Below are 25,518 nucleotides of genomic sequence, written 5' to 3'. Positions count from 1 at the left end.
GGGCGCTTCATATTGGTGAAAGTGATAGGCTCTCAGGAGAAACTGTACCTTGAATTTTAAATTTTGATCTTTTTTCCGGGATTCTGATATGTGGTGAGATACTGTTGTGATGCCGACCAGTGAGATGGAGCTGCAATTCCAGTCAGCCAACCGATCATGAGGGGAAACGACCTGACTCTACATCACACTGTGTCTCTAACTGTAGGTAAGGGGCATTGGCTCCATTTTGAACTTAACAATGGGTCTCTCATGATATAACCTCATTCTAAGTCCAGAGGCATCCATATGATCAAGAAGGTAATTTTGGGGGGCATATTTTATCACAATTAAAAAAAATAAAGCAATAAAAAAGATAAATGTGAAAAGAGAGAATAAAAGCATACACATATTTTATATATATATATGAAAGAGGCAGAGGGAGGGAGGGAAATTGAGAGATTCTTTTTAGTGTCCTGTGATGCCCTCCTGGAGGACAAGAAGCCACCTGGGCAGCTGGACACTCCTACAGCCTCCTTCACCCTCAAGTCATCCTTTCTTAGAAAGGACAGCAGGCCACAAAGAGAGCTCTCCTTCCTGCTACATTTCTGAGAATATTTCAGGAACCATGAGAAACTCTCCAATAGAGGAAACTGTTTTAAAAGGTTTCCCAAAGCGAGGGGGGTGGGGTGGGGCGAAGAAAGCCAAAGGGTTTTTAGAATCTCCAGTTAGGGCTAATTTGGGAGAAAAAAATACCACTAATAAAGTTAATCCTTAATTTTAATTTTCTTCAGCCTGGCAAACAGACCCAAGCTTTCCATCAAAAATTCAGCCTTTGGAAAATGTAAGCCAGCAGGGTAATGAGCTAATTTCCATTAAAACTAGTTCAATGCTATGCACTTTTTTTTTTCCTGGGTTTTGACCGATTCATGTATTTCTTATTAAAATTCATTAAATAGGTTAAGCCCTGCAGTCCCTTTAGATAATTTGTTTAAGGCAATTTTTTTTTTTTTAATGAAACTGACCTAGGCTAAGAAATGACCCTTTCCTTAAGCAAGCATAAAAGATACACCGCTGGCTGCACTCAGACACCACACCACTGTGTTTCCAAGCAATGGATTCAATGTGCAAAGAAAATTTCTTATTAGAGGCCATATTTGACCTGGAATCTTTTTTACTTTTGAAAATTTTTAGGTGGCAAGCTGAAATTTTCATGGGGATGCTTTAAAAATGATCCTTCCTACATCTTTTAAACAGAAATTTAAAACAAAACAAACACCCTAGAATCATTTTAAAATGACCATGTCTCCCTTGGTCTCTTCTAAAGAGAGCAATCTACCATTTCAAGGAATTTCAGTGAGTACCTAAGAAGGATAAGACTACACGTGCTGTCTTCTGATACCCTCGGCTACCTACAGGTTAGATGCAGAAGAGCAGACGAGATAAACAGCCACATCGTGGAGGGAAGGAAGGAAATGGGAAGGAAGAGTTGGTCCTCAGAGGGATATGTGTCTTGCAGAAAATACCAATAATCACACAGGGTTGGTTCTTCATGTTCTAAACAAGGCCAAGGGCAGGGAACAGAGAACACTGCTCTAGGTTTACGGCACATTGTAAACAGTTGGCAAGAAAATGTGGAAAGATATCAATATTTGCAAATACAAAAATCCACTTTTGTTTTTTAAAAAATGATAAATATCTAGCATTTAAAAAATGCATCAGGGCTGGGGATGTGGCTCAAGCGGTAGCGCGCTCGCCTGGCATGCGTGCAGCCCGGGTTCGATCCTCAGCACCACATACCAACAAAGATGTTGTGTCTGCCAAAAAATAATAAAAAAAAAAAATTAAAAAAAAATGCATCGGGAAATATCTTCAAGTAATTTAAGACAGATTAGATGTCTAAAATTTTACAACATTAAATAAATATTCACTGAGTGGGGGGTTATCTTGTGAGCTGCATACATTCAAGATGACTCATGTGGAGCCTTTGATCTTCCTCCAGTTCTTCTCTTTAGTATACTCCTGTTGGAAAATTTTACCTGCCACTTCTGAGTTTTTAAGACAGGAACCTGAAAGTCATTCTTAACAATTTCTCTCCCTTACTTCCTTATCATCAAATTCTGTCTATTCTACTGCCAACATCTATCTCAAATCCACTTCTCTCCACCTCCCTAATCACCACCGTAATCCTCCCCTGTCATCTCTTGTGTGAACTGAAGCATCAGTGAATGTGATGATTTCGCTGAAATCCAATCATACTTAAAAATTCTTCACTGGAGACTCATTACACTTAGGATAAAACACAAACCCCACAAAGTCTTAAATAAGTTGGCTCCTACCTATTTCCAGCCACCTTGTGGGTCCCCTTCACTCACTGGAGTTCCTGAGTAAGCCAAGCCTTTCTACCACAGGACCTTTGCACAGGTTCCTTCAGCTGCCCATTCTTTCTCACTCTTCACATGGCAATTTCTGGCTCCTTCTTTATATGCCAGCTTAAACATCACTTTCTCAAGGATAATATTTCTGACCTTTCATTCCCAATCAAGGATCCTTATTTTGTGCCTTTTCATTGCATTCTGTATTTTTCCTTTATATGGATAGTACTCATTAGTACTTGTAATTATATTTATGTAATTGCATTTATAAAATCATTAGTTTAATGCCTATCTCCCACAGAAGAATATAAGTTCCATCAGGGAGGGATTCTGTTTATCTTCTTCACAATGTTTTCCTAGTACTCAGTGGATACCTGACACATGCCAGATAGTCTAACAGATGTACCTGAATGAAAAGATCAATGATAGTGAAATGTGAGAAGGGCAGGAGAGTCAGGGCCACAAGATATGTAGGGAGACTGGTGAGGCACGGGGGCTGGGAATGGAGAAGCAATAAAAAGGAGAAGAGGATTCTAGGATGCATTCCACCTTGGGCATCTGGGTGGATAATGCCATGATTCCTTAAGGTAGGGAATTAAAAAAAAAAAAAACAGAACTTCTCTGAGTGGGTTTGTAGTCTATGTTCTGGGAAAAAATGAGTTTGAGAAGCCATTGGCTATTAGGGTTCCAATGTAATTTGAACTACATTTTGAATTTTTGAACCCAATGAGTTTGGGCTCAGGCACAAAAGATCTGTAGTAGATGACTCTGTGGTCAGGAGCTTGGTCAGTCCTAGTATTGAATTAAGGAAATAATGGGTCATGTTCAACTTTCATGATGCAACCAAATTGTGTCGTTTAAGGACACGATTAGCAGCAAAATGAAGGAAGTGCTTCAACAACAACAGAGAGCCAACTCAACCAAGTTCCAAGAACCGGTAAATGGACACACCCATAAAACAAGGCTTTCAGAGGTTTATCAAACAGGAGGGTCATCGGTGGTCTCAAAGGAAGCACTTTAATTGCTGCGACAGAGGCCGAAATCAGTGGGTCTAAATGAACAGAAGATGAAGAGGTGGAGCTGTGGAGAGAAACAGCATCACAGTATACTGGCCGCGGGAGGCAATGACTCCATGAACAGAATATTTCTTTAGGTGGGGTGAGCATGCTCACATCCAGGTGAGAAGGAAGTCAACAGAGACACAGCCTGGAGATTCCAAAGCAAAGCAGGCAGCTACTGGAATTGCTTCAGCGAGAGATGAGAGGATGGGTCTAGAGTAGCAGGGTGGTCTTAACCTTAGTGAGAGAGGAGGAGACACCAAGTGCTAACCCACAGGCCTGAACCAAGGGCAGCCTCAGTGCCCAAGATCTTCCCCAGGGGTCAGGGATGTGACTGGGTAGAAAAATTTTTCACAGTGGCTGGAAGTGGTAAAAATCAATGGTAGTTTGTCAAAGGGCTGGTCATGAGGCAAAGGTGTAAACAGGAAAACAATCTCCATGCAGTATAGTGGGGAGATCATGCACCAGAATACAGGGTAGAACTGACTTGGCCTCAGGCCCAGCTCAGTGCCTCCAGGCTGTGTGGTAGCCTATAGTGGGATTGGCACCGATTATCATGATTAACTCTCGGGGTCTAAGGGTGATCTGGGGTTTGCTTGATGGCTTATAGCTGGGTGACATGAACAAGTCCCCCAAATTCTCAAAAGCTGATTTCTTATCTATAACAAAGTAAGTATAAGAATAAGAATTTTTAAAAAATATTTTTGCTACTAAGGATTGAGCCCAGGGGTGCTCTATCACTGAGCTCCATCCCTAGCCATATATATATTTATTTATTTATATTTATGTATTTTAAGTTTTGAGACAGGTTCTCACTAAGTTCAGAGGCTGCTCTCAAATTTGTGATTCTCCTACCTCATCCTCCAAATAGCTGGGGTTGTTGCAAGCAAACGATCTGAAGAGACAATTTTCAAAAAGAAATACAAAGGGTAAGCAAATATCTGAAAAAATATTCAGTATCATTAGCCACTGAGGAAATGCAAATCAAAACTACAATGCGATAACATTTTAACCTAAGTTAGAATGGCTATTATAAAAAATGAAAAACAACAAATGCTGGTGAGGATATGAAGAAAAAGGAACTATACTGTTGGTAGGAATATACTCATATACTGTTAGTACCACTACTATGGAAAACAATATGAAGGTTTCTCAAAAAACTAAAACTGGAACTACCGTATGATCCTGCTCTCCCATTCTGGGTATTTATGCAAAGAAAATGAAATCGGCATACAAAAGAGACATCTGTGCTTTCATGTTTATTGTAGCACTATTCACAATAGCTGAGATATAGAATCAGCCAGGGTATCCATCAACAGATGCATAAAGAAAATATGGTACATATATACAATGGAATATTATTCATCCCTAAAGAAGGATGAAATCCTGTCATTGAAAGCACAATGTATAGAATTGAAGGATGTTATGTTAAGCGAAATAAGCCAGACTCAGAAAGACAAGTATCATTTTTTGTATCTCATATGTAAAAGTTAAAAACCTGAAAGCAGAAAGCTATGATGAGAGACTGGGAAGGGTTTTTGTGTCTATTTGTGGGGAGGGTGGAAAAAGGGAGGTTAGATTTGATCAGTGCATGTTATATTCATGTATGGAAATATCACATTAAACTGCATTAAATTATATAATAAATATGTGTTAATTAAACATAAAAATAAATTAAAAAGCAAATGTAGCATTTTAGAACTAAGATTTACTGAATCCAGTCTGCATTTTAACAATACCCCCAGTTGATTCATATACACATGCATTCTATCAGAGGATATTCAATTATTTATAGGTTCAGTTTTGACGCTCTTTAATTTCTTTGTCCCTTTACTCTCTACCTTTAGCATTTATCAAAAGAAGAACATGTCTCTCTCTCCTCCAAAGGGCTGGCTGTCGCTAAAGCTCTTGACTCACTCCTCACTTCTGTTTTCCTCCTCGGGTAGCTCTGACATGCCACTCCTCTCCCCTAAAGCCTGGTTTGGCCTCCTGTTTGAAACACCTCATCAGACACAGTATGACTGGGAGAAATGTGATGTGCAGAAAAGTGGCTGTTGGGACAGAAATGCGACCCACAGCTCCATAACTGGAGAACACCTCCCGTGACCTCCAAAGCACTCAGTTTTCATAGTCTGAGCTCTTATCTTACTGACAATAATGAATGTCTTAATTTTCTGGGATGATTCCAAGCTCATGGATTTGTCTGTTTTACCTTTTTACTTCGTGAAGCATCACTATGCCTGGTTTTTTTGTATTTCAACCTGAGCTGCCCATTTCAGTTTTTGAAATGTTACTTCTCGTAGTATTTGATGATTCCAAACATATTTTCTCTCCTTTCTTCTTTTTTTTTTTTTCTAATAAGACATTTTCAGGGTTACATTCTTCCTCCTGGTTTTCAGGGTTAATTTTCCTTCTCTTATATGTGCTTAATTACAAATAAAACTTCTTAGTAGAATAATCTACTGATCTAAGGAACAATTGCACTTATATTTCTCTACATTTATATATCTAGATTATTTAAAAAAAAAACAAGTTGTGGAGTATAGGCAGAACCGATGCCTATACTTTATTCTTGCTTGACTAACTTAACCAGCTAAGGCTCGAAATCCATCTTCATTTGAGACATCACTTAGGCACTGCTGGTAGAGATACAGTACCTAAGTCATGTGATTACCTTGGGGATCCATTTTCCAATAATCAAAATCTCAAAACAGAGATATTAAGAATGAATTTGTTTGTTTTCTGGTTGGAATTCTTGGTGCCATTAATCTTTCTTCCCTTCCTTCCTTCTCCTCCAGGTTCTCCTGAAGAACTTCCCAGAGAGAAGGAGAGATGGTTCTGCTGTGGGGCGGAGAGTCCCAACCTGCATCTCTGTCCACTGGTCAAGAGGAGGAACCTCACTGTGGCTTGATTGTGAATCAATGTTTTATGTGACCCAGAGACAAAAGATGATCATGGATGCCACTTTAGTATGGATTCTCTTAAAAGCAGACCTTGAGAACTTGGGTGACTCCAGGAAGCATAAATTGAAGAACAGGAAAAACGATGAATGGCGGGGAAAGGAAATAACCTAATGAGCAGATTATCCCTGTGAGAAACCGAGGCTTAGCCCCCTCTGTGGATCTTCTTGGGGATCCTAGGAACACACACCAGAAGCCAAGGCCCTGTCCTCCACTCTCCTTCCCCTCTGGGGGATAAGTATTGCTTTTCCAACTCTCTTTTATTTTGGGGTTGAGTCTGTGCAAGGTCAGGAAAAGTACCTGTAGTGCCCAGGAAAAGTTCCCAGAGAATAAGAGACAGTGCTTCAGACGGGACTCTGTCAGCTACTGGAGATATCCACAGCTGCCTGGCAACTTGGTGCTGAGAGGATATGAGTGGGACATTAACAGCATTACTACAGATGCTGTCAACAAAAACAGGGAAACTGCACTTTTGATCGGAGGAAAACCTACATGAATGTGTACTTACAGTGATTATTTTTGGGGAACCAGGGATTTATGTAGCCTTGAGATGGGGATGGCAAATGAGTTCCAAGGCTCATGCCATCTCTGATCAACTAGCAGCCTGGAGTGCTTGTAGAGAAGGATGCTCAGCAAGCTCAGTAGGAAATTGTTATCTTTATCAATTAGCAATGCCAGTCATGCAAAGGGGAGACAGGCACAGCGGCATGTGGGCTGCGTCTTCTCTGCCCAGCTTTAAAGAGGAGACTGTTTTGTTTTTATTATTGTTATATAGAGTTGAGTGTATATATCTTTAATAAAATAAAATAAATTCTTCCTCAGATTTGGCCTTTTAAGGTGCACAGCCTGTGGGTTAATGGGAGAAGTCTCCAGTGATTAACGTGATGACTGAGACTGAGCTAGACTTCAGTGGCACAGCAGTTAAAACAGGCATTGGCTTCACTTTTCTGGCAAACATGCTACGTTTTCCTCCTACTGATATACAAGAAGTGAAATAGTCATAATATGACTGGAAGTGTAAAGATATTAAGGGCAGGCAAGATGTGACAGAGTCACCTGGCAGCAACGGTAGTGACAGTGCCTGGTCATGGCATCAATGCTGAGACAAGGATCATTCATCTGTCAAAGTTTTAATAAGAAAAATATCACCATTTCCCCTCGGACATGATTTGAACTCTCTGAGTCCAGGAATAAGTGCAATATAAAATATCAAATTTATTTCAATAATATCTTACACCATTGCAATCCAAATTGATTTTAAAGTCCTGTAACTATCACTTCCTAAATATCCCCCAAAGCCCACGTCCAGTCCATGCTGCACCTGGGCTGTCCAGCACCAGGCAGGCCTGGCCCACTGCAAACAGCTACCTGCCACCTGCAAATAGCCTCTCCCATCTGCTCCTCACACTGTAGTCACAGTCATCTTTTCAAAGCATAAATCTGATCTTGTCGCTCCTCTACTTAGAACCCTGTAATCGCCTTCCCTATGCTGGTTAGAACAAAGTGAAAATCCTTTAGAGAACCTTACTCTGTCCCCTGTCCACGGATCTAGGCTCACCTTGTTATGACAGCTTGCTTCCACTTACTTTCCTCTCTCTCTTCAGTATGAGGGGCCTTCTTTCAGTTCCTAGGACTGGCTCGGCTCTCTGTCAGGTGCTTTATTTTGTTTTTAGTTTCAAACAATGAAACTTACTGTATTATGGGTTCAGGGGCTAGAAGTCTGACATCAAGGTATTGATAGGGTTGGTTTCTGCTGAGGGATACAGGGAAATCTTTTCCAGGCCTGACTCTTACCTTCTGGTGGCTTGGGGGCAACCTTTGGTGTCCCATGGCTTCTACTGCATCACCCTCATCTCTGCTTTCATCTTCACATGCAATTCTGCTCACGTACATGTCTGTCTACAAATGTACTCTTTTTTTTTATACAGACAGTAGACATATCAAATGAGGGCTCCATGCTACTCCCATAAAACTTCATCTTCACTAATTACCTCTGCAATGACTCTATTTTGCAAATGAGTTCACAGGGAGGTACAGGGAATTAGTTGGGGGTGGAGGTGGGAACATGATTCAACCCATACAACTCCTTTTATTAATGTCCCTGGGCCAAAATGTTCACATCTGTTAAAATTGGGTTTAAGGGAATTGTCACACTTCTGTAACAATTATTCTTTAACCCAAGGATCTAAATATTCCCTGACCTTATGAGTAGTTTTCCTTTGTGATTGATTCTTCAACCCATAGTACAGTACCTAGAATGCATGCTCAATAAATACTTGTTGAATGAGTAATAGGAACATTAAATGCATTTTTACCAATGTTCAAATTTTAATTTCTTTCTGAGAAAAATTTTACACTTGGCAGTTTATTATTTAAATTCAGATTTTGGTTAAATTGTCATCTATTCCTTATGAAATCTGTGTGAGGGAGGCACATAGAAATGATTGCACGTATCTCACAGAAGCTGCTGTTCTGACAGTGCCCTGCCCGTGGCATGCAAGAGGGAGGTGGTAGCAGCAGGACTTGGTCCACGTCCTCTGTGACTCCAAGTTGGCAGTTCTTTTCCCACAGCAGTCTGCAGAGTGGGATGACAGGTTACTATGCAATTAGCAGAGTAGTTAATTACCAGGATCTTGTTCTCAAACCTTCCAGGCCGGCACATAGACTTGCATTATCAATTTGTGTGTTGCTTTTTGGTTTTTACATTCAATGGAGCAGAACAGGTCAGCACAAGTGGGTGCTGTGAAGTGGAGGGTGAATTTCTGGGCACGTCCTGTCCTATTATGTCTTGGCTTCTTTGAGACATCTCTATAAGGGAGAGTCAATTCTTATCTGCTGTTCAACTTAGGAAGGAAAATTAACACTTAATCAGAGACCCTATGAAATCACAAACAGACAGAGTTAGGGTGAGAAAGACAGAATAGACAGATGGGACCCAAAGAGCCAGATGTGCTTGGGCAGAGAATAAAGCCCCCTACCAATCCAGTTTTCCAAAATGTTGTTTTATCATCCTGCTTCTTAGAAGACAGAATGAAGGAAAGTCTCCATGGCTCTCCTGTGGTTATTATATAATATTCCATGGTTGGGCCCTGATGTATGTACTAAAGCTCACAGCAGACTGGAGTCATAGGGGACCTCCTCATCTCCCAACGCCTCACTCAGAGATGCAGACACAAGTGTATCCTACTGAATCATCACAGAGCTGACATCTTAGCCACCAGATGTGCTTAAGCATCACAAGTGATATTATCTCTCGGAGAAGGAGGTAAATCAGTACCTAATCTCACTAGTTGACTTCACAGCTAAACAGTACCTTGCTTTGCATTTTAATCTTAGGTAAAATGATGACAGCAGAGACCCACACCTGGCCCTAGCAAAATGTATTGTTAACAAGTAACATTATTGGTAATCCTCAGATAAATATCCTTCCATTCAGTTCAGTTAAGGTGTTAGTTTATTTCGGAAAAATTTCCCATCATCTTCAAGTTACCTAAAAGAAAGAAACCTACAAAAAAAAAAAAAAAAAAAAAAAAAAAAGGAGGATTTCGGGTTTCTGGCAACATCACTGACTAAACCTAAGTAGGATTTCAAAAAGCACCAGCTGCCTTCTGTCACCTATATGTAATAAATAAAGTGCTTTGTGTCACTTGGACCCACATAGGGACTCCGGGTCTGGTTTGCTTTCTGAAGCCCTATTAGTGCTCTGGGATCATCCTCACCTTAGATTATACACACGGCAGCAGTGGGGACTGGATCTGGATTTTTGTCCAAATGGAATTAACAAATCAAGATGCAAGCTTTAAGCCAGTGGATTACAGTCCCCCAGGCGCCTCTCTCTCCTGCTCATTCGGACCCTGGTGCTCCATCACGGTGACACTTCCTCCCTCCTCTGTCCTCATCTACCTCCTACATGAAGGGGAACTGGAACATTATCTTCCCTCTGTTATGGATGAAGGTCACACCGTGTCTCTAACTGCTGCTCCTGCTGACTGGGCTGCTCTGACTAATGATGACTAATGTTTTACAGAGGAGCATGGGGATGTGCCATGTCTACCTTTTTAATGAGATCACGGTTCACTCCCAAGTCCCTGTTTCCTCACTTTACTCATGTTCCCTTCAGGTCTCCTTTACTCTCTTCTGGCTTTAGTTTCTGTCCGCATGAGAATGATTGGTAGTGTTGTCTTTCTAATCCTGACCTCTACTACTTATTCTCCTCCGTTCCAAGTGACTCTCACCTCTCTCTCTATATATAATTCACTCACTCATTCATTTACTTATTTATTGTTAAATGGATATTTACTGAATGGCTATTATGGGCCCAGCATGGGCTATCTGAATAGCTTACTAAGAAAATGACAATATTTTATTTTGTTGAATCTGCTAATCTTGTTCTCACCCCACTATCCCATTTCACTGACATATTCTAACAGGATGAGATTATTTTATCTCCAGAGCTTCTCCTAATACTGCAAACTTCTAATTTCCTTTTAAACCAGCCTCATCCTTCCCTTGAGATGAAACCTAGATGTTTAGCTTTATCTACACTGATCATCTCTTCTTCCCAAACTTAATCCACCTTCGAAAGTCCTTAAACCTATAAATGGCTCTACCAAATCCAAGACTTCCAAACCAGACACATGGGGCTCACCCCGAAATTGTCCTCCCTACCCTGCCTCTACATTCTGTCAGTCCTACATATTTTCCATCCTTGATCTCTTATACTGGTCTTTCATCTCCAACCTGGCTCATGGTATGGAAACTTAGAACCTCATAAATGCTTGCCCATACTACTATAAATAACTTTTAATTAACTCCTCTGGACTTCCCTCTATTCTTGTTTCCTATACCCATTCTTTCTATTTCTACTAGAAAAATCTTTTAAGGTACACATTGGGGAACACTGCTTCTCTTTTCCTCTGCACGGGTGTCCCATGTGCTGAAGAATGGAGTCCAAACCCCTTATCACACATGCTGCTCCATGATCTAGCCCTGCCTGTAGATCCCGTATCACTTCTTTCAAAGTCCCACCTCAGAGCTTTCTCTTCCTCCGTCTCACTCCATTGAGTGATGTTTGACAACATATCTTTGTCCTGTCATGCCCAGTTATATCCTGTCTCTCTGGGCAACAAGGTACTTCTTTTGAAGTCTTAGCTTCAGCACCACTTTCTCTGTGGAACAGATTCAACACTCTCCTCTGGTAGAACTGACCCACGGTGCCTGTGTCCCCATGGTATCCTGGTTGCACCTTCTCATAACACCTGGGGTAGGTGGGAGCACTTGGGCTGGCTAAGTTACAAATCTCTCGTGGACAGAGGTCACATCCTGCTTGTCTTTGCATCTCCAGGGCCCACCAAAGTGACAGGCATTTAATGTGTGCTTTTAAGCATTTAATGAATATTAAGTAAATAAATACATATTGGGGATATTTATCCTGAAAAAGGATTCCCTAGTTGGATATTCTGTCTGGTTTTTAGGAATTATTTTCATTACTGTCAGTGTGACTAATGTGCTCTACTTCCCTTTAACGGAATCCAATGACAAAGGAAAACCAGTTGCTGTTCTGGCATGAGACATACCTTAGCTTTAAGTCACTTGATGGTGGGACTTTAAAACAGCCGAACTAGAGCAGACTAAAGCAAACATTTGCTCCTTTCATTTTTACCAAGGTGAAGGTGAGCCCTTTAATGATGTACCTTGAGATCTCATGGCTAATGAACGACAGAATTAACCCAAGACCTCTGTTCAGTGCCCTTCTTGCCCTGCCACATTAGAAAGGCAATCTTTGTTGAACTTTGGGTACCAAGCATCACGCTGGGTCACTGATAGATGTTTACCCCACAATCTTGGCCAAAAAGCTACAGGTGCCAGGTTTATAATCCACAGCTTATGTTTTCTCCTATACCTCTCAGGGCTACCATACCTAGGCACATGTGTTTTTTCCTTGGATCACTGTGATATGTTGCCCAGCCACTTCTGGGATCTTCAGCATCTCATGGATTGCCTCACAAGCCTTCCTCGGTTCTTGAACTTGACCTCATGAACTCTGGGTAGAAATCTCCTCTTTCCCATCAACAACTCCATCAGATTTAAATTCCCAAGGTAAGTTCCATAAGCCCTTGATTTTCCCTTTCATAAGTCTATTCTGGTCTTTCCCATAAGTTTCTCATCAGGATGGTGGTCCCAGCATTGACCTATCTGTAGCCCTGCTCCACCTCTCACTCAAAGCACCAGTAATTCACAAAGCACCAGTATGCCCCAAGTGCTTCTTTGTTACTATTTGAAACCCATCAAAGGGCTTATTGTTTCAAATGAACTTAGGTTGTGAGATTTCAGAACTGTTTAGAGAACTACATGGAATTCATTGTCTGGAACAAGATGGTTGCTTAACTTGAAGGTGACAGTGGCCAAGATCATGAACAAAGGGTGAAATAAGAACACAATACAGAGTTAAAGAAGGAGTTAAAGCAATGGCTAATTTGATAATCATAAAGATTTAGGGGAATTCAAGTTGTCCATATTATTAACATTCTATCTTCCAGAAGATGTAGACAATAGAATATGATTATGAGTGACAGATACAAATTTTAAAATAGCAAATATACAAAACACAGCTCTTTCAAAAGCCCTCAACACTTAGGAGAGGTCAGAGGTTGATGCTGGGTTTTATCCATTGGGTATGCATATTTTTAATACACTTATATAATTGTATTTGCCTGAAATACGCCTGGATGGTTTCAGTCAAATACACCATGTTTTATGGAATGGCAAAAAATTGGTGTTGATTTCTTTTTGTGTGCAGCAGCTGTTTCAGTTCATGTACACAATCTATCAGTAAGTTTCTTAGCTTGCCAGTTTTGCTAGCTTTATGGAGAGAAATGACACAAAACAAGGAAAAATAGGAAACTACAAATAAGTCACATTTCCCAAGTCCTTACTCTATTGAGCACTTCATGTTATACCATTTAATCTTCTCAACAATCCTGTAAGTTCTTTTGCCATTCTTATAAGTGAAGGAACTGAGGATTTAGAGAAATAAAAAGTAATGTACTCACAGTCGAATAGTTAACTGAGTGACAGAGCTAGGATCCTAAACCTAGTTTTGAACCCAATACTCTTAACCACTGTTTGTTTTTGAAAATGGCTAATGTGACTGCTACAAGAAAACCAACAACAGTGTGATGTGCAGTCCAAGGTTTGCCACTTGTTACATGAAGCTTATTTTGTTGCAGGACACTTTGCGAACTAATAATGAAAAGAAAGGAAAGAGAAATTCCTTAATTAAATTAAAATTTATACCAAAGTATGGATAGTCCTCAAACCATAAGGAAGTCCAAATAATTAAAGTTGAATAAATAATATTTATAATAAAAAGAAAAAAAATCAAACCAAAGCCATAAAACTTACCCAGGGGTAAAGAAGCGATCAGGAAACAATCAGAAGAAAAAGAGTCTACCTCATGAAATAGGGACATGGGGACATATTTTAAACAACACAGCTGTCAATCTTTCTGTGGATCATAAACAGCCTAACCATCACCTGGATAGTCAGAACTGTTTAGAGAACTACATGGAATTCATTGTCTGGAACAAAAAGATGTTTGCTTAACATGAAGGTGACAGTGGCCAAGATCATGATAGTCAAGGAGGTGACACGGCTAGACCTCTCTCCCCTCTGGTTGCTACACAGCAATTTTGAGATGTTACAACTTGGGGTTTTCATCTTTCAGGACTTTGAGTGTCAAGTCTTTTACAACACTTGTGTTTGAGGGTATGTTCTTTTTATTAAATCATTCTTCCTTTTAGGAAGATCAGAAAAACACGTATGCTTCCCCACTCTGTTCCCTAGACCATTTGTTCTTTCACCTTTCTTAAAATGCTCTCCATTTTCAAAAGCTTTCTGCACTAAAAAAAGGGGGGGGCTCTCACATACTTAACCCATGAGTGTGAAGAACCATCCAGAGATAGGCTTTTTATTTTTCTTCTTCTTTTTTTGAGTCAGCTTTGAGATTTCTGGGAAGAGGAATTATATTCTAAAAGTTCTCTTAAAGAGGGAAGTCATAAATAATGGTGACAACAATCCAATTTAGAAAGAGGATATAACTACTTCAAAAGTTCTGAAACTTTAAAGAGATATTGACAAAAAATTACATTGTCAAATTGTTTAAAGAAATAGTAACCAACAAATTTTAAAACTACCAAGTTATCAATAAAGCATGTTAACTCATCTAAGATCTTCATTAAAAATGTTGATAAGGACCTAATGGGGTCATTTACTTCACCAAAGCCATTTCATCTTGCTGCCACAAATATTTTTTCAATGATTTATGGCAGTATTTTATATAGCCCCCAACTTTTTCTATTATAATGAAAATAGAGATTTATGGTACAGAAGCTGGCAGAAACATAGAGTGGAACTTGTGCATTTCTGAATCCAAAATTGGAAAGGGAGCAGATGAGTATAAGATAATACTATTTCATTCATCACTATTATTAAGTCTATTCTTATTAAGTTCACTGTTTTCCCCAGGCACTAGGATCCTTTTAAAAATAAAATTGCTCCCACATCTTTTAAGCTTACAAAGAGTCACTACAATTGACTTGTAGGAGCAATTGCTCTCCTGGACATTTATCATTCCTCCAACCAACATCATGTAAAGCCCCCAACTGCTAAGAGTTCCATATTGTCAGTAACTACAGAGAACATAGATTTCACTGTAAACACGAGTTTTTCCGTTAGTATTTTTGTAGTTTTATACTGGTCTGCATCATCTAAGGTTTGTGATATGGTCAGGGCAGAGCTTATGCAGGAAGAAAAATTATTATGCTTTTCTTGGAAGAGTTCAAAGGGAAGTTTTTACCCCTCCATGACTTGTAAGGTGAGTGATTAGGTTGTGTGGGCCAGAGAGAAGGACCTTCACTCATTATTTTTCATAATTATTTGCCTTTTAGAGTTAATCATAAATGTTCTTCTTGGCTTTATTTCACCAAACATGATTTTTTTTTTTGAGGAAAGGTCTCAGTAAATAATGAAAAACTATAGTTTAACCAAGTGCCTTATTTCAAGAGTCATCATGCCCTGAGGAAAGGCCTCATGGTGAGTGAGATTTCTGGAAATCTACTTCTCTACCCATCATCACTGGGCCTCCAGTCTCTGTGGATGCAGGGCTCTTCACATGTTCTCTGGACCACAGGTTGCAATCCCCAGCAGGATAACAGGCCTCCCAGACTGGGTGGGTTCAGCAGGTGCAGGCCCAGCAGGGGTCCTGGGAGCACCTTCCCTGCTGGGCTGTGCTTCGGAGCACTGCTTCCCCCGAGTCCCTTTTTGAGATACTTCACAACTACTGAGTCCCAACGCTGACTACTCACCAGAAACCAGCTGCCAGGCTGCAGTAGTCTTGCAGTTTGAATTCTAACACCCTTATGTTCTGAGATGCCAAGTTTTCATTCATCCAGGCTTGCCTCTTACTCATCACTAGGAACTCTGTGCCTCTGTTTGTTTATCAACAACAGGGTCAAACAAGATGACTGGTGAAGGCCACTTAATTTCCTTAGTATTTGTAGAAACCATGCATATTAAAATTCTTTTGAGTGCTTACTGTATATCTGACTCCCAGGTGTTCACATATTTAGGTGTTCTAAAGCTCTTGGGAGCTTTAGAAGCAGAGATATTTTAGATATTTATTAGAGACGGAATAGTAAAAGCAAGATAGCCTGGATATTGGTTGGGGTAGGATTGCTTGAGAAGTCCATGTTTTCTGAAGGCTGACCAATTTATGAAGAGAGACCAATTTCTTTCTAAACATCCCAATCCATGCAGTGCTCTGGGGAAAGGCTCCGTTTGACATAGTCCGCTTCTGAATGATTAAAATATTCCTAGAATTGAAGTTCTTCTCAAGTCCTATGAGCATCCAATGGTAGAGCTCAGTTTCAGCCACTCTTTGTTTTTTTTTTTTATTGTTGGTCGTTCAAAACATTACATAGTTCTTAATATATCATATTTCACAGTTTGATTCAACTGGGTTATGAACTCCCATTTTTACCCCATATACAGATTGCTGTATCACATCAGTTACACTTCCATTGATTTACATATTGCCATTCTAGTGTCTGATGTATTCTGCTGTCTATCCTATTCTCTACTATCCCCCCACCCCTCCCCTCCCCTCCCCTCCCCATTTCTCTCTCTACCCCCTCTACTGTAAATCATTTCTTCCACTTGTATTATTCTTCTCTTACCCCTCATTTCCTCTTATATGTAATTTTGTAAAACCCTGAGGATCACCTTCCATTTCCATGCGATTTCCCTTCTCACTCCCTTTCCCTCCCACCTCTCATCTCTGTTTAATGTTAATCTTCTTCTCAAGCTCTTCGTCCCTACCCTGTCCTTGGTTACTCCCCTTATATCAAAGCAGTCATTTGGCATTTGTTTTTTTAGGGATTGGCTAGCTTCACTTAGCATAATCTGCTCTAATGCCATCCATTTCCCTCCAAATTCTATGATTTTGTCATTTTTAATGCAGAGTAATACTCCATTGTGTATAAATGCCACATTTTTTTAATCCATTCATCTATTGAAGGGCATCTAGGTTGGTTCCACAATCTTGCTATCGTGAATTGTGCTGCTATGAACATCGATGTAGCAGTGTCCCTGTAGCATGCTCTTATTAGGTCTTTAGGGAATAGACCGAGAAGGGGAATAGCTGGGTCAAATGGTGGTTCCATTCCTAGCTTTCCAAGAAATCTCCATACTGCTTTCCAAATTGGTTGCACCAATTTGCAGTCCTACCAACAATGAACAAGTGTACCCTTTTCCCCACATCCTCTCCAGCACTTGTTGTTGTTGGACTTCATAATGGCTGCCAATCTTACTGGAGTGAGATGGTATCTTAGGGTGGTTTTGATTTGCATTTCTCTGACTGCTAGCGATGGTGAGCATTTTTTCATGTACTTATTAATTGATTGTATGTCCTCCTCTGAGAAGTGTCTGTTCAGGTCCTTGGCCCATTTGTTGATTGGGTTATTTGTTATCTTATTGTCTAATTTTTTGAGTTCTTTGTATACTCTGGATATTAGGGCTCTATCTGAAGTGTGTGGAGTAAAGATTTGTTCCCAGGATGTAGGCTCCCTGTTTACCTCTCTTATTGTTTCTTTTGCTGAGAAAAAACTTTTTAGTTTGAGTAAGTCCCATTTGTTGATTCTAGTTGTTAACTCTTGTGCTATGGGTGTCCTATTGAGGAATTTGGAGCCCGACCCCACAGTATGTAGATCATAGCCAACTTTTTCTTCTATCAGACGCTGTGTCTCTGATTTAATATCAAGCTCCTTGATCCATTTTGAGTTAACTTTTGTGCATGGCGAGAGAAAGGGATTCAGTTTCATTTTGATGCAAATGGATTTCCAGTTTTCCCAGCACCATTTGTCGAAGATGCTATCCTTCCTCCATTGCATGCTTTTAGCCCCTTTATCAAATATAAGATAGTTGTAGTTTTGTGGATTGGTTACTATGTCCTCTATTCTGTACCATTGGTCCACCCGCCTGTTTTGGTACCAGTACCATGCTGTTTTTGTTACTATTGCTCTGTAGTATAGTTTGAAGTCTGGTATCGCTATACCACCTGATTCACACTTCCTGCTTAGCATTGTTTTTGCTATTCTGGGTCTTTTATTATTCCATATGAATTTCATGATTGTTTTATCTATTTCTACAAGAAATGCTATTGGGATTTTGATTGGCATTGCATTGAACCTGTAGAGAACTTTTGGTAATATCGCCATTTTGATGATGTTAGTTCTGCCTATCCATGAACAGGGTATATTTTTCCATCTTCTAAGGTCTTCTTCTGTATCTCTCTTTAGGGTTCTGTAGTTTTCATTGTATAAGTCTTTTACCTCTTTTGTTAGGTTGATTCCCAAGTATTTTATTTTTTGGGGGGATATTGTGAATGGAGTAGTTGTCCTCATTTCCATTTCAGAGGATTTGTCGCTGATATACAGGAATGCATTTGATTTATGTGTGTTGATTTTATATCCTGCCACTTTGCTGAATTCATTTATTAGCTCTAATAGTTTCTTTGTAGACCCTTTTGGGTCTGCTAGGTATAGAATCATGTCATCTGCAAATAATGATAATTTAAGTTCTTCTTTTCCTATTTTTATGCCTTTAATTTCTTTCATCTGTCTAATTGCTCTGGCCAGTGTTTCGAGGACTATGTTGAACAGAAGTGGTGAGAGAGGGCATCCCTGTCTTGTACCAGATCTTAGAGGGAATGCCTTCAATTTTTCTCCATTCAGAATGATGCTGGCCTGTGGCTTATCATAGATTGCTTTTACAATGTTGAGGTATGATCCTGTTATCCCTAATTTTTCTAGAGTTTTGAACATAAAGGGATGCTGTACTTTGTCGAATGCTTTTTCTGCATCTATTGAGATGATCATATGGTTCTTATTTTTAAGTCTATTGATGTGGTGAATAACATTTATTGATTTCCGTATATTGAACCAGCCTTGCATCCCAGGGATGAATCCTACTTGATCATGGTGTATAATTTTTTTGATATGTTTTTGAATCCGATTCACCAGAATTTTATTGAGGATTTTTGCATCTAGGTTCATTAGAGATATTGGTCTGTAGTTTTCTTTCTTTGAAGTGTCTTTGTCTGGTTTAGGCATCAGGGTGATGTTGGCCTCGTAGAATGTATTTGGAAGTTCTTCCTCTTTTTCTATTTCCTGAAATAGCTTGAAAAGTATTGGTATTAGTTCCTCTTTAAAGGTTTTGTAAAACTCTGCTGTATACCCATCTGGTCCTGGGCTTTTCTTAGTTGGTAGTCTTTTGATGGTTTCTTCTATTTCCTCTATTGTTATTGGTCTGTTTAGGTTGTCTATATCCTCCTGACTCAATCTGGGCAGATCATATGACTTAAGAAATTTATCGATGCCTTCACTATCTTCTATTTTATTGGAGTATAAGGATTCAAAATAATTTCTGATTATCTTTTGTATTTCTGAAGTGTCTGTTGTGATATTGCCTTTTTCATCCCGTATGCTAGTAATTTGAGTTCTCTCTCTTCTTCTCTTCGTTAGCATGGCTAAGGGTCTGTCGATTTTATTTATTTTTTCAAAGAACCAACTTTTAGTTTTGTCAATTTTTTCAATTGTTTCTTTTGTTTCAATTTCATTAATTTCAGCTCTGATTTTAATTATTTCTTGCCTTCTACTTCTTTTGCTGTTGTTTTGCTCTTCTTTTTCTAGGATTTTGAGATGAAGTATGAGATCATTTATTTGTTGGTTTTTTCTTTTTTTAAGGAATGAACTCCAAGCAATGAATTTTCCTCTTAGAACTGCTTTCAATGTGTCCCATAGATTCCAATATGTTGTGTCTGTGTTTTCATTTAACTCTAAGAAGTTTTTAATTTCCTCCTTGATGTCTTCTAAAACCCATTGATCATTCAGTAACCTATTGTTCATTCTCCAAGTGATGCATGATTTTTCCTTCCTTCTTTTATCGTTGATTTTCAGTTTCATTCCATTATGATCAGATAAGTTGCATGGTATTATCTCTACTCCTTTATATTGTCTAAGAGTTGCCCTGCGACATAATATATGATCTATTTTTGAGAAGGATCCATGTGCTGCTGAGAAAAAAGTGTAACTGCTTGATGTTGGGTGGTATATTCTATATATGTCAATTAAGTCTAGGTTATTAATTATGTTATTGAGTTCTATAGTTTCCGTATTTAACTTTTGTTTGGAAGATCTGTCCAGTGGTGAGAGAGGTGTGTTGAAGTCTCCCATGATTATTGTATGGTGGTCTATTAGACTCTTGAACTTGAGAAGAGTTTGCTTGATGAACATAGCTGCACCATTGTTTGGGGCATATATATTTATGATTGTTATGTTTTGTTGGTGTATGGTTCCCTTGAGCAGTATGTAGTGTCCCTCTTTATCCCTTTTGATTAACTTTGGCTTGAAATCTATTTTATTAGATATGAGTATGGACACTCCTGCTTGTTTCCGCAGTCCATATGAGTGGTACGATTTTTCCCAACCTTTCACCTTCAGTCTATGTATATCTTTTCCTATCAAATGCGTCTCCTGTAGGCAGCATATTGTTGGGTCTTGTTTTGTGATCCATTCAACTAGACTGTGTCTCTTAATTGGTGAGTTTAAGCCATTAACATTTAGGGTTATTATTGAGATATGGTTTGTTCTTCCAGCCATATTTGTTTATTAATGTTACTAAACCTGATTTGTTTTCCTCTTTGATTACTTTCCCCCCTTTACTGTCCTACCTCCCACTGTTGGTTTTCATTGTTATTTTTCATTTCCTCCTCCTGTAATGTTTTGCCAAGGATTTTTTGAAGAGATGGTTTTCTAGCTGCAAATTCTTTTAACTTTTGTTTATCGTGGAAGGTTTTAATTTCATCTTCCATCCTGAAGCTTAATTTCGCCGGATACACGATTCTTGGTTGGAACCCATTTTCTTTCAGTGTTTGAAATATGTTATTCCAGGATCTTCTAGCTTTCAGAGTCTGTGTTGAGAGATCATTTGTTATCCTGATTGGTTTACCCCTAAATGTAATCTGCTTCCTTTCTCCTGTAGCTTTTAAAATTCTCTCCTTATTCTGTATGTTGGGCATCTTCATTATAATGTGTCTAGGTGTGGATCTCTTATGATTTTGCACATTCGGCGTCCTGTAGGCTTCTAGGATTTGGGATTCTGTCTCATTCTTCAAGTCTGGGAAGTTTTCGTGTACTATTTCATTGAATAGATTGTTTATTCCTTTGGTTTGGAGCTCTGTGCCTTCCTGTATCCCAAAGACTCTTAAGTTTGGTCTTTTAATGTTATCCCATATTTCTTGGATGTTCTGCTCATGGTTTCTTAGCAGTCTTGCTGAGCTGTCTATGTTCTTTTCAAGTTGAAATACTTTGTCTTCATTGTCTGATGTTCTATCTTCTAAGTGATCTACTCTGCTGGTAGTATTCTCAATTGAGTTTTTAAGTTGGTTTATTGCTTCCTGCATTTCTAGGATTTCTATTTGTTTGTTTTTTATTACCTCTATCTCCCTGTGTAATTGATCTTTTACTTCCTGGATTTGTTTATGTAGTTCCTTGTCAAAGTGATCTTTCATTGTCTGATTTTGCTGTCTCATGTCTTCCTTGAGACTCCAGATAATCTGAAGCATGTATATCCTGAACTCTTTATCTGACATTCCATCTGTTGCAGCTATTACCTCTTCTAAAGTTGAGTTGACCTGCATTGCTTGTGGTCCTTTCTTTCCTTGTCTTTTCATACTGCTCACGTTTCTTTCTGCTTGGTGAAACTGTTGTGTTTTTGAAATTTTCCCCCTATTTATTTATATTGCTCTTGTAGAGTTGGAAAATCTCCCTTGCAGGGCGGGTAGTGGCTGTGCTCCTCCTCTAATTAGGGTGATCTGTCTACCACGCTGGTCGGTCGCAGGTCTGCCCACCCTGCAGGCGCGGGCGGCGGCTCTGCTCTGCCCGCATTCCAATTGTGGTGACGTAACTACCATGCCCTCGGGTCATTGGTCCTGATCTGGATGTGGGCGGCGGCTCTGCTCTGCCCCTACTCCAATTGGTGTGACGTGTCTACCACGCTGGCAGGCCTCTAGGCCTGTTCCGCCGGTGGGTCGCAGGTCTGCCTACCTTGCGGGCTGGGGCGGCAGTTCTGCTCAGCCCCCACTCCCCAATGGGGGTAGCTGACTGCCTCTCCACCGGGTCACTGGGCCTTTTCTGGACACGGGCGGCAGCTCTGCTCCACCCCCACTCCAACCAGTGTGACGTGACTGCCTCGGTGCTACGTGTCCACCACGCTGGCAGGCTACCGGGCTTGTCCTGCCAGTGGGTCGCAGGTCTGCCTACCTTGCAGGCTCAGACGGCGGCTCTGCACCGCCCCTACTCCAAATGGGGTGAGTTGGCTACCGGGCCGTCGGGTCACTGGTCCTCTTCTAGGCGTGGGCGGCTACTCTCTTTGGCTCCAGCTACAGTTGGGGAGTCGTGATACCACGCCGGCGGGTCACTTGGCCTGCTCTGGGCGCAGGTGGCAGCTCCACTCTGCCCCCCTGGCCCCCACAGCACCCAGCAGGACCCGGACCGAGAAGCAGTCACTGCAGATTCCCCAACCCTGGGCCAAAGCAGCTTCGGGAGCCAGAACCCGGCCTCTCTGATCCCGGCTCACGCTCCGCTAGGAGCAGGCTCCAAGGAGCGACCCCCGTGGGTTCCCCTGCCCCAGGCCAAAGCAGCTCCGGGAGCCAGAGCCCGGCCGCTCCAAGCTCTCCAAGCTTGGTGCACGCTCTGCTGGGAGCAGGCTCAAAGACGCAGTCCCCGCGGGCTCCCCAGCCCCGGGCCAAAACTGTTCTGGGAGTCAGAACCCAGCCGCCCTGAGCTCAGCGCACGCTCTACTTGGAGCTGGCCTCTACACGCAGTCTCCGCAGGTTCCCCAGCCCTGGGCCAAAGCAGCCCCGGGAACCAGTATCCGGCCGCTCAGAGCCCGGCGCACGCCTTGCCAGGAGCGAGCCCCTAGGAGTATTCTCCACTGGTTCTCCAGCCCCGAGCCTGAGCCATCTGTCTGTGAGACGCAGGCAAATACCAGCCTGAAATTACCTGTTCCATAGCTGAATGAGCTGAGATCAGTAGAAAACAGGGATGATTCCATCAGCTCTCCAAGATGGCGGCTGCTGTCCTCCTCCGTGGTCCGACCGGTGTCAAGAACCGAACTGGACCGCCTCTCTCCTCTGTCTCAAAGTCAGAACTCAGCACTAAGCACGGCCATTGCACCACTGGCAGGAGCCCCCAGAATCCGCATCGCTCACCCCTGCTCCGGCACCTTGCTGCTTCCCTGCGTGCGCCGCAGACTCCAGCTGCGGGGCAATCTGCTGATCAGGTGATGCGACCCTCCGTGCGGAGAAATCGCCCGCGTCCGAGCCCCCGCAGCTGAACCTCGTGCGATGGAAATCCGTCCACTAGATTCTGGAGCACCTCAATTTCACTGGAAATTCCCAACAAGATAGCCTTCAGCTGTTTCACCTCATCTTTCTCCCGCACAGTGACGCGGCGCACGGGGGTGATGCACTCCCTTCGCCGCCATCTTCTCTCAGTCACTCTTTGTACTGGAAGTCACACTGTACAACTCCAGGGGTCTAGTCTAAGATAAGAAGTGCTTCTCAAATTTTTATCTCTAGCAAAAGACGAGTTAAACATATTTTTTCAACCCATGAACAGCCAACACTTTAATAAAGCATTATTAAAAAATTAAAAGAAAAATATAAGCCAATTAAAAATTATTTATTCAGAGGACATACAATTATTCATGTCAGTTCACTGTGATTGTTTTCAATGCTTTATCTCAGTTTCTTACTTTTTTTTTTTTAATCACTGGTGACAACAGTTTCTGGACTGCTACCAACCCATAGGCCATACTCTGAGCAGCTCTCATGGTTTTAGGACATAGATTCTATGTGAATGATGTCCTCTATAGTTGTGCAGAGGTCCTGCTTGGGCCCCAGGCGTATTTCGAGTTTAACTGTATAGCAGGAACAACCATGTTTGTAATGTATTTTAAAATGGGGCAGTGAAAATTTCTCTCAAATGAGACTTTGGTATGATAGGTAAATTAATTGGTTATAGACAAAAAAACAAGTCACTACTGTCCTTATTCCAACCTTATTTCTGAGCCTTGAGACCAATTTGGAGTTGGGACTTCACATCCATGCTCATTAGTTATCTGGTGCCCCTAGCAGTGAACGAGACCTTTTTCAGTTAACTCAGATATTCTGGCCAAAGACCAAGTTGAATAATTTTCTCTCTCTACGGGAAAGCCTCCCACATTGAAATTTTCCTTCCTCTTTGAAACTACCCTGTATTATCACAGTCTGCTTCCGGAGAGCTGTCACTATAAATTTTTGAGGCAACTACATTTTTCTACCAGGTGAAACAGCTTTAAAAGGCTTGTTGCTTTATAGATGCTGCTGTCACTCAGAGCTGCCTATACACAGCCACGGTCAACCCCACCGTGTTGTTCAACATCACTGTCAATGGCAAGCATTTAGACTGCATCTCCTTTGAGTTATTTGCAGACAAAATTAAAAACAACAACAACAACAACAAAAATTAAACAAAACAAAAAAACCGCCACCGAACCCCAAAAACCTAAAAGAAAACTATCATGATCTGAGCCCTGGAGAAAAAGGATTTGGTTACCAGGGTTCCTGCATTCACAGAATTAATCCAAGATTTATGTGCCATAATGGTACTTGTGGCAGGCAAATTCATCTACAGGGAGAAATTTGATGGTGATAACTTCATCCTGAATCACTCAGTCCCTGGCATCTGGCTCATGACAAATGCTGGACCAAACACAAATGGTTCCCAAGTCTGAGTGCTTGGATGGCGATCTTGTGGTCCTTGGGGAGTGAAAGAGGTTATGGGCATTGTGGAAGTCATGGAGTGTTGTGGGTCCAGAAATGGCAAGACCAGCAAGAAGATCATCATTGCCAACTGTGAACAGCTCAAGTGCATCTGACTTGTGTTTTATCTTAATCACCACATTGTAGCTTGGAGAGCACCCCTCCATCCTATCTGCTCACAATATGTTCACAATAAGTTTTTGTGCTGTCATTGAAATTCTTTGGTTTTCATATTTTCCTTATTTCCCTCCAAGCCTAGCTGGATTGCAGTTTTTTATGATTAGGAATAAAAACTAAATAAAAATGACAACAAAATAAGCTTGTATGTGGGTATACATGTATGTGTTTATTCCTTTGTAGGCTTATAAATATAGCATCAAGTAAAACACTGTTAACTAAATGTAGTCAGAACAATAGTTTTACCAGAGCAGAGTTTCACTGGTTATTTATAAAATAAGTCTGTGGGACTGTACAACTGGGTCTTCTGTAAATAAGAAGAAGCAAATGTAAATACTTGTGACAATCGGGAGAGGCACAATTATATACATCAGTTTTGAAGTTAGACTTTAGTTTGATTATAGATATTTTGAGGGACAGAATCATTTAAGAGACTTAAAAGATCTTTAAGAAAAGTTTAGGACATCTATCTATTTAAAGCTTCTACCCCTCTATACAAGTTTGGCGCTTCTATTCTTTTCTTGTACAGTTGGTACAAAAAGGGCTATAAA

General features: G+C 40.7%; 1 protein-coding gene and 1 pseudogene across 4 annotated transcripts in view; one reads left to right on the top strand and one right to left on the bottom strand.

The window, feature by feature from the left end:
- MAGI2 (membrane associated guanylate kinase, WW and PDZ domain containing 2) overlaps window positions 1-25,518 on the bottom strand; it is a 1,381,189-nt gene that overhangs the window by 184,530 nt on the left and 1,171,141 nt on the right. The window lies entirely within an intron of this gene.
- On the top strand, window positions 157-24,906 carry LOC308645304 (peptidyl-prolyl cis-trans isomerase A-like; annotated as a pseudogene). Its single transcript has 3 exons — window positions 157-205; window positions 24,347-24,465; window positions 24,510-24,906. The product of its transcript is annotated as a peptidyl-prolyl cis-trans isomerase A-like (transcript).

The sequence above is a fragment of the Spermophilus citellus genome, assembly GCF_964194105.1.
Source record: "Spermophilus citellus genome assembly, chromosome: 3".
NCBI classification, from domain to species: Eukaryota; Metazoa; Chordata; class Mammalia; order Rodentia; family Sciuridae; genus Spermophilus; species Spermophilus citellus.
The sequence above is the reverse complement of the archived record's forward strand: the minus strand, read 5'-3'. Positions and strand labels throughout refer to the sequence as shown.